Source organism: Echinops telfairi, unplaced genomic scaffold (genome assembly GCF_000313985.2).
Source record: "Echinops telfairi isolate 266 unplaced genomic scaffold, ASM31398v2 ScPeMD7_5167;HRSCAF=5991, whole genome shotgun sequence".
NCBI lineage: Eukaryota > Metazoa > Chordata > Mammalia > Afrosoricida > Tenrecidae > Echinops > Echinops telfairi.
In genome coordinates, this window is record NW_022109066.1 from 791,946 (window position 1) to 802,523 (window position 10,578).

Sequence of the window (10,578 nt, forward strand, 5' to 3'; positions counted from 1 at the left end):
ATATAGTATTTCATTTTACTCTCTTTCAAAGATCTCACAAAACAAAACATCAAAAACCACACTGCCATTGAGCTGATTTCTATAGGGCAGAGGAGAATTTCTCCTGTGGGATTTCCAAGATTGTAACACTTTACAGGAGTAGAAGCCTCATCCTTCTGCACAGCGGCTGGTGGTTTCAAACTCCTGACCTTGTGGTTAAAAGCCCAATGTGTAACCACCACCAGGAGTCCTCTGGTAAAGCCCAGCTCTCCAGAAAATAACTCAACCGTATTTTCCCATCCAAGGCAGACTGCTTGTCCTGACTATAAATAATAGACCATTATTTAATTCTTCCTAAGTGTCTATCCACTCAGTGTGAGTTTCATATATAGGACGGGGGAGAAACAACCTTAGATGAAGGCAACTTCTACATTTTATAGAAAGAAAGCTTTTAGTACATGCTGATTCTATTTCTTTCCCATCTAGTTTGCTGTGGTAAAACCAATAATTGGATAAGGTTAATCTACTACTTATAGAAGAACTGAGTCCAGAAATATATAACTATGTACTTTAAATTAAAAATTTTTGAAGTTTTATATTTACAGAAAGAAATCACATATTTTAAAAGACCAAACTACTCTAGCCTGTGACTGTTTAACTAACAGTGCCGCCTTGTGCTGTAATGGAGTATTGCAATAACTGTTGAATGAATTGATAATCTGTATTACTGCACCAAATGTCTGTAATAAAAGAAGCCTGAACATAATGCTTGACTACCACCCAAAAGGCTAACGGTTCAAACCCACCAGGCAGCTCCACATGAGCAAGGCCTGATGGTCTACTCCTATAAAAGATTAACGCCCAGAACAGCCTACGGGGTGGCGGGGGGCAAGGGGGGGGTGTTCTTCTCTGTCCCATAGGGTCACTGAGTCAAGCATTAACTTGATGGCATCCAATAACCCATTATGTCACTTTGACTCCTCTGTTCAATACCTTAATGTGATTCTCCTTCTGAGCAGTTAGCAGTGGCTGCCCAGCCTTGGGACCATGGAGGAGACAGATGTGCCTGGGGGCCATTCATCCACTGGATTAATTTTTTCCAAGGGTCTTCAGTCTTCATCACCCTTCTTTTCTCAGACAGAGAGAGATCAAGAGTTCCACCTTAGATGGTCACCTGTGAGCTTTTAACATCCCACTCACTACTCACCAAAGAAGAATGTAGAACATTGTCTTAGGGCAGTGGTTCTCAACCTTCCTAATGCCGCAACCCTTGAATACAGTTCCTCATGTTGGGGTGACCCCCCCCAACCATAAAATTATTTTCGTTTCTACTTCATAACTGTAATTTTGCTACTGTTATGAATCAGGCAACCCCTGTGAAAGGGTTATTCAACCTCCAAAGGGGTCAGGACCCACAGGTTGAGAACCGCTGTCTTAGGGAATTGTGTTAGCAGGCTGTTATCTTTACAGGAACCAACCACCAGGTGTCAAACTTTTGGTTAGGAGTCCAGCATTTACCCAGTGTACCACTAAGGGTCCTCTAAGAATCAGAATGCCTCTGTGCAAATAATGGCCTACCTTTTATAAGCAACTTAATGAACGTCTCGGTGCCTCAGTTAATCCAGCTGAAAAGCCAGATTGTTAATCATTGTACCTATCTCATAGGCTTATGGTGAAAGATGAACAACATGATAACTATAAAGCACTTGACAGTTCCTACAGCATAGCAAATGCTCAGAAAAAGCCCATCATTGCTGTGTTTTTTATATCCACAACCATGTAAGAGTCACACATTAACCACATAATATTCTACATAACACTAACATCATGTTCTAACATAACATTCAGCTTACAAGGTATGTGCATAGTTATATGTACGCTATATAACCATGAAACACTATAAAAATCTACCTTCTACACACACACACAGGTGGATAAAGACAGGCTGGCTCTGCTTACAAAATAGATTTGTTTCTTCTAAGGCCTGGGGAGAAGGTGGGGAGTAGAAATCAGTAACAATGAGTACAATCAAAGCATTAGGATTGCTATTACTATTACTGACGTAAGTAGAATTCATGGGCTTGTCAGCATCTTGAATTTCCTAAATTACCTTTTCTACAGGGACCAGAGACTGCTTTGTTGTTTCCTTACAATGGGTGAGGTTTTGCCACTCCATCATCATCTCTACCACACTCGGTAGAAAGTAAAGGATGGTGTTTTGATCTTCGGTTCAAGCAGGTGATCTTTCTATCCCTGTTATTACAGGAGAAGCGACTGGCGGAGCTAATGCAATGTACACTAACTAATGCCTTGCAAACGCCGAAAGCACCGCAGCCCTAATCCACTCTGAAGACTAACTGCATTCAGCACTCCAGGTTTTATATTTAGCTACATATTATAGTCAATTCTACTGTAGGGAAATATCCTCTTTGAACTGGAGCTAAATCTTTCTTATTTAGCTTCAAAAATACAAGAGCCTGATGCAATAGGGAAGAGAGCAGGAGCGAGCGCGAGCCCCCTCAGTAAGATTCCAGATTCACCTGTGGCTGAGCTGGAGTAATAATAGGGAATAAGGCTTCTGCAGAGACGACGGATTCGCAGTGTACAAGCTATCTGGAACATTCACAGGGGAAGTTGCTATTAGGTGCTGCCAAGTCGACTTCTGCTCATGGAGACACTATGTGGCAGTGTTACTACCTGACCTGGTTTTCTGCTCAGTAATCTTAAGGAAGAGATTCTCAGGTCTTTCTCCAGCGCCACCACTTCATGATTAAGGGTCAAGTGTTTAACTGTTGTGCAACCAGGGATAATTTCAAGAGGTATCGTGGAGCCAAAGTGAAAGGCAGACCATGCAAGCAAGACTAAAATCAAGCCTCGGTGTCATTGTTTCAGCAATGAAGCATAAAGGCCAAGGTTACTAAGTAAACAGTGTATTGTGGTGCTGGCACAAAATATGGGCAGTACCACAGATGGTCTGGACAACACACAAGTCTGACTTGGAAGAAGTACATCCAGAAAGTTCTGCAGAAGCAAGGATGGCAAGACTGTCGCACATCCTGTAGACATGCTTTCAGAGGGGACCAAATCAAAAGCCAAACTCACTGCCATCGAGTCGATTCTGACTCACAGGGGCCCTACAGGTGAGAGTAGAAGTGCCCCCGGGGGGTTCCAGACTGTAACTCTTTACAGGAGAAGAAAGTCCCATTTTTCTCCCTCAGAAGGGACCAGCCCTAGAAAAGGACATCGTGCTGTGCAAGGGCCTGTGAAAAAGAGGAAGCCCCTCAGGGCGCTGGCTGGACACCGTGACTGCAGCAAGGGCCTCCAACACAGCAGCCACTGAGAGGCTGCCGTAGAATAGGAAGGTGCTTCTTCTCTTACTCCCCGGGCCACTGGAATTGGAAGCAACTCGATGGCACCAATATCAAAGTCTCTATTAAATCGTTAACACAAAGATTTAAGGTGTTCTGCTTTTTAAAGTATCTCAGAATACTAATAGTGTTCCTTTCTCTTTACCCCAAAAGAATCTTGGCAGAAGGGACCATGGTTAGATCAAAGAATGCAAAAAGACAGGTATTTTCAGTGGACCAAGACCTAACTGGCCTAGCAGGACATTGACACGACCACACCTCATCCCCAGATCAAAGAGACCTGGATCTTTTATACACTGAGGGAGACAAAAATGAAGCCATTTATGAGACCTACACAAACTTCTAGCAGTTTGAGTACATAGGGCCCTAAGAATGGGAGTCTGTGGGGGCTTTTCATCCAAATCCACTAGCTAAAATGAGAGCAGGCACTCTGAATGGGTTTTTAGCAAATACCCTACTTCTGAAGGGTGTGCATGCGTGTGAGACAGGAAGAGAAGCAAGGTTACATTGTAGCTAAACCGCAGGCACTGCAGTAAGGCGAGTTCCCTATCCTACCCACCCATCCATTTATTCCGTGATTGTGAGAGATTTGTATATTATCCCAACGTTAGTTTGCTATTCCATTAACATGTCCTCACATTAATTAGGCAGTCAGACAACAAGTGAGCTCCGTTCCTAAAGCCTGTGTTGAATTTGTGTGTAACTTAAAACAGTCAGTGAGTCAAATATTTGCCCTAATATTGAGAAGAGAGTGTACCTTTTTATGCATAAAACATTAAATAAACACTTCCAGGTACATTAAAACACTGTTAACAAAAAACAGAAGAGGAAACAAATGACGGAGCGGCTTCAGACTCGCTGTGACTCTACAGGACAGAGCAACCTGCTCTGTAGGGCTTTCAAGACTGTAAGTCTTTACAGAAGCTGACTGCCTCATCTCTGCTATGGAGTGCACAGTGGGCTCAAACCACCAACCATTTGGTTAGTTAGCACTTGAGTTAGTTAATTGTGCCAACCTGGCCGATAATCACATGTGGGGCTAATTGAAAGGCTAATTGAAAGGCGGAGGGATAAATGGGTGGGGAGCCTCGCCTTTCTAGTTCTCAGGTCTCTTGCTTTGTGATGGTCGCACCAGGGTGCAGCTGCCTTAGCAGTTCCCTGCTTCAGCTTGCAAGATTGACTTCCTACAAGACATCCCCAAGGAGAAGCCACATGGACCTATCCCGATGCAGCCCTGGGTGATGGAGCAGCCATGTGGAGACCCCTGCTAGTGTTGAGATGCTTATTCGTTCACTGACTCAGCTTTCCTCCTGCAGTCGGCATCATTGCCTCTGTTTTGTGAGGTGGAGGACTTTGTGGACTGGTGTTGGGTTAATGGGTTAATGTTGGACTTGTGGGCTTGGGCAGCATTGGGTTGGAATGTTTTTGTGATGCACACTTTCTTTACATAAAACTCTTATACATGAGTTGCTGTGGATTTGTTTCTTTAAAGTACCTAGAGTAAGACAGCACTTAACCCATTGCACCAATAGGACTCTTCATTATAATAATGTGATAATGCTTTGTTGTGTGACACAAAGTGGTGTCTGCTTGCTATTATGGAACATTGTATGTACCTCGAAATTTTAATATAATAGTCTTTGTGGGGGTTCATAACTTGGGTACTGCTTGTATTCATTGAGTAGTTATCAAGAATCAAACACTATTCAGAACAAAATAGACCATAATCATTGTTCGTAAGGAGTTAACATTCTGATAGGTACAAAGAGATATTAAACATAGGTATATGATTAGCTCAATGAGAGAACAGGTTTGGTGTGGTAGTTACATAATCTTGTGCCAACTTGAGACTCTTAAAAGGGGTGGAGTTTAGCCTGTCAATCAGGTTGCTGCTTGATGACCTCATTTAGAGGCACTTCAGAGATAAACAGCTCGCTGGAAGCGGGACACACTCACTCCCTGTGAGATACTCATGATGACAAGACACATGAGTAGAAAGCAAATGTTTTGAGAATGATGATGGCAACAAATGCACAAATGTGCTTGACACGATGGATGTGTGTACGGATTGTGATAAGAATTGTACGAGCCCCCAATAAAATGATTTTTTTTAAAAAAGACACATGGGGCTATGCTAGAGCCCTGGAGCTTTAAGAGCCATGTGGAGACCCACGCCAGCGCTGAGATGCTTACACCACCACTAGATCCACAAGACTTTCCATGCGCTGGCCTGTGATCTTCCTGCATTCAGTGTCATTGCATGTGTTCAGTGAGTCTGAAGAAGAATTTATAGATGGGTATCGGATATATGGGCTAATATCAGTTTTATGAACTTGATCTGGGCTGGACTGGGATATTTTCTCAATATACACTTGCTCTTGTATATAAAGCTCTCTCTTATAAGCATGAGTGTCTATGAATTTGCTTCTCTAGTCTAACCCGGACTAACAGGTTAGGGAAAGACAAGAGAAATAGAATGAGGTGGGGGCCAGTTGCAATTTTATATTAGGGAGTCATAGTAAGCTTCATGAGGAGATATTTGAACAAAGATTTGCGAGCAGTAAAGGAGTTAAACACCCATTTGTAAGCACAGGATTTTACAAGTACAATCTCAGAAAGTTATTGGATTAAATGAGATAAGGGTGGAGAGTGCCTATACAGTGCCTGGCACACAGAAAGTACAAACTAAAGCACAGTAATAGTGGGAGGCTTATTTTAGTGGTGGCAGCGTGGGTTACACGTTGGGCTGCTAACCACAAACAGGATCAGTAGTTCAAATCCATCAGCTGCTCCTCAAAAGGAAGATGAGTTTTTTCTCCCATTAAGGTTTGCGGTGTCGATAATGTGCAAGTGCCAGGATCCGTGACATTTCCAGCTGGTGGTTCTGACACACCCTGTACAGCTCTGTGCACGCGAGCATGGCATCGCAGGCTCCCAGGTACATTCTGTTTGCATGCCTGGGTGACATTCGTCGTTCGCCTGTTGCAGAAGCAGTTTTCATTAAACTTATAGCCGATCAAAACATTTTAGATAAGTGGACCATTGACAGTGTGTAGGCCAGTCACCAGATCCATGAGCTGTACACTGCCTAGGAAGTCATGACATTAACTCAGCTCATAAAGCAAGACAGGTTACCAAAGATGATTTTGCCACATTGGATTATCTACTATGCATGGATGGCAAAAGCAATCGGAGAGATCTGACTGGAAAAGGTAATCAAGTTAAAAGCTACAGAGCTAACCTTGAACAACTCGGAAGCTATGATCCATACAAACAACGTATTACTGACGATCCCTATTAGAGGAATGACTCTGATTTTGAGACTGTGTGCCGGCAGTGTCACAGATGCTGCAAGACAAGTGTGGAGAAGGCAAGCTAAAGCTGTCCCCATCCACTTCTGCCAAAGGCCAGCTGTGAGGAGCACCTTTCCCGCAATGCTCTGCAGTGTTGGTCGGCGCATATGTGAATGTGTAGGAACATTAGTTCCACAGCTCAAAATCAGAGCTACTTCTTCAGTAGACCGACTGTCTCTGACTCAAGAAATAATTGTAGATGGAAATCAGTTGTGATTGGTAGAAGAATAAATAAACATCATTTAAGTTATGGGGTACATTAAATCTTCTCAATTAGTTGAACTTCCCACTTACCCTCGTTATAAGCAAAGTAGTAAAACAACAAAATAGGAAATTTTGTGTGTGTTTTGTAGCAAGGTCATTTTCTGGTGTTTGGCAGGTACAAATCTAAGAACTTCCATCACTTGGAAATGCTTAATTTTGATAATAATAAATAATGAAATACAACATCACTTTAAGGTACAGGCCAATTGAAACTTTTAAATCGCCTGCTCTAACTCGCCAATAAGTTACATGGTGTGTTAATGAAGGACAAGCATCCACTACATTATGATTTTCAAGGATCTCTCTACTAGGAGCCCCAGTGACATAGTGGTTACAAATTGGGCTAATAACTGCAAGGTCAGGAGTTCAAAACCTCCAGCATGCCATGGGAGAAAGATGAGGCTTTCAACTTTTGTAAAGTTACAGTCTCAGATGCCACACAGGTAGTTCCAGCCTGTCCTATTAGGGTAGCCAGGAATCAGAACTGACTCAATGGTATGAGATTGGTCGGGGTTTATCTGCTAGGGTTGTTAAAAGAAAATTAAGATCTTCCTCAATTATTTAATGATTAGGTACTATGTTAGTCTGGGTAGACTAGAGAAACAAAATTCATAAACACTCATATTTTATAAGAGACAGTCCTACATAAAGGGTAATTGTACATTAAGCATCCCAACCCAGTCCAAGCCCATAAGTCCGACATTAGCCCATATGTCTGACATCGATCTACAAAGTCCTCCTCAAATTCACAAAACACATGCAATGAAGCCAAATGCAGGAGGAAAGCCGAATCAGTGAGCATGTAAGCATCTCAGGGGTCTCGTCTCCACATAGCTTCTCCAGCGCCCAGGGCTGCATCAGGGTAGGTCCATGTGGCTTCTCCTTAGGGATGTCTCACAGGAAGTGAGCATTGCCTGCTGAGGCAGAGACCTAACTAAGGCAGCTGCACACTGGTCCAACCAACAGAGAGCAAGAGACCTGACAGGCAAGGCTCGCGGAGCCATTTATCTCTCTGCCCTTCAATTAATCCCGCATGTGTTCATTGGCCAGGTTGACACAATAAACATTAACTATCACAGGTACAAACTGCAAATATGTATTATACCTGCTTGTGTTAGGCACAATGCTGGGTGACAAACTTTAAGGATTTTGCACTCAGCGGGCACATAACCCAATGAAAGAGATAAGCTATTCAAACGTTTCAACATCAGGCAGTGAGAAGCTCCCTAAGAGGTGCACAAGGGGCCTTGGGGATTACACGTATTATCTCAAGAAGTCATTCCACTAAACCATAAGGAAGCTTGAATATAGAGATCAGTCTAATAAATAAGGAAATTACACCTTGCCTAGAAGCTACTTCCACCACTTGTCTGTCAGCTTGTTGTACTGTGGTGGCTTGCATGTTGCTGCGATGCTGGAAGCTATGCCACCAGTATTTCCAATGTCAGGAAGGTTACCCAAGGTGAACGAGCTTCACTGGCACTAACAGACTAAAAAGACACAACGAAGAAGGAATTGGCTACCCACTGAGGAGGAAGTAGCACTGAAAACCGTATGCATAGCTTCGAAACACTATCAGATACTGAAAGCCGGAGGATGGGCTTCTTGGTCCAGAAGGCACTGGAAATGTCACTGAGAAGGAGCTGATTTCTCAAAGTGGAATCGATCATAGTGGCATGAACGGAGTAAAGCATGTGCAAGTGGAGCCTTCAGGATCTTCACTTGCTGATGGGGTCCAATTCAAGATAGGGAGAAACAGCTGCGAAAAATCTAATGGTTGGAGTTTGGAATGCTCAAAGTATGAATCTACGAACTTTGGAAGTGATCAAAGATGAAATGGAACTCATAAAGATTGATATGGTAAACCTGGCATGCTTTGATACTCACCTTCCTGACATGATTGCTGAAGCAAATGTGGTCAAGAGAGCAGATGGTGCCTGGCTATCAAAAGACATAGCGTCTGGGGTCTTAAAGGCTTGAAGTCAAACAAGTAGCCATCTAGCAGGGAAGCAACAAAGCCCACATGGAAGAAGCACACCAGCCTGTGTGATCATGAGGTGTTGATGGGATCAGGCAACAGTTATCAAAAGATCCCAAACAAGCAACTATATCGATGCAAAAGAGGGGGGTTGGAGTTGAGATCAAAAGCCCATCTATAGATAACTGTATATCCCTCCGCAGAAGTGGTATAAGGAAAGGATGACTCAACCAAGGTGCAGTATAGCACCGACAAATCACACATCATTCCTCTAGTTCCTGAATGCTTCTTCCCCGCACTACCACAACCCAGTTCTAACTTATAAATCTGGCTAGAACGGAGAACACACATTGGTACAGATAAGTGCTCTCGACACAGGGAATTCAGGAAAGGTAAACCCTTCAGAAACAGTAATGGGAGTAGCTATTTCATGAAGGTAGAGGGATGGTCAGGGAGGGAGAAGTGTGAGAAAAGGGGAACCCATCACAAGATTAGATATATAGCCCTCCCACCCCTCAAAGGGGAAGAATAACGGAAATGTGGATGAAGGGAGACAGTGTAATATATGTAATAACAGTAACAATATATAATTAATTGATCGAGGATACAGGGGGGTGGGAGGTTGGGGGAGGGAAGGGAAAAAGAAGAGCTTATATCAAGGGCTTAGGCAGAAAATGTCCTGGAAATGATGATGGCAACATATGTACAAATATACTTGATTCAACTGATGTATGGAATGTTATAAGAGCTGTAAGAGTCCCAATAAAATGATGGGGGGAAATTAAAAAAAAAAGATTGATATCATAGGCGTTAGTTGAAATGGTCATTTTGAATCAGAAAATCAAATGAAAATAGATATGAAATCATATGAAAAATTTCTGCTAGGAATAACACAATCAAGCAGAATGAAGTTCATTCACTGGAAAAAGAAAAGGATATTTGCAAAATCAATCACAAAATACAATGCTGTCTGTGGTAAGATTATATCTATCTGCCTTCAGTCAACAACTATTATTCAAATTTATGCACCAACCACAAAAGCTAGTGATGAAGAAATTGAAGAATTCTACCAATGTCTTTAGTCAGAATTTGAGCCATCATGCAATCAGGATGCATTGATAATTATTGGTGATTGGAATGCAAAAGTTGGATACATAAAGAATGACAGAAAGCTGGTGATAGCATGCTAGGATTTTGCAAGAACAACGACTTGTTCATAGCAAATACCTTTTTCAACAATGCAAACAATACACATGGACTTCCCCAAATGGAAGACACAGAAATCAAACTGACTACATCTGTGAGAAGAGAAGTGGAGAAGCTCAATATCAACAGCTAAGACCAGGTCAGGGGCTGACTGTAGAAGAGATCATCAATTGCTCATATGTAAGTTCAAGTTAAAGATGAAGAAAATGAAAACAAGTTCACAGGAGTCAAAAGACAACCATGAGTGTATCCCCGCTGAATTTTAAGAATAGCTCAAGAACAGATCTGCCACAATGAGCACTAATGACAGAAGCCCTGATGAGCTGTGAGAGGACATCAATAACATGGTTTATGAAGAAAGCTAAAGGTCATTAAAAAGACAGAAAGAAAGAGAGAGAGAGAGAGAGAGAGAGAGAGAGAGAGAGAGAGA

The 10,578-nt window shown here is 42.4% G+C and overlaps 1 pseudogene; it reads left to right on the forward strand.

Moving 5' to 3' along the window:
- Positions 1 to 6,265: 6,265 nt before the first annotated feature.
- On the forward strand, positions 6,266 to 6,726 carry LOC101661041 (annotated as a pseudogene).
- Positions 6,727 to 10,578: the final 3,852 nt, after the last annotated feature.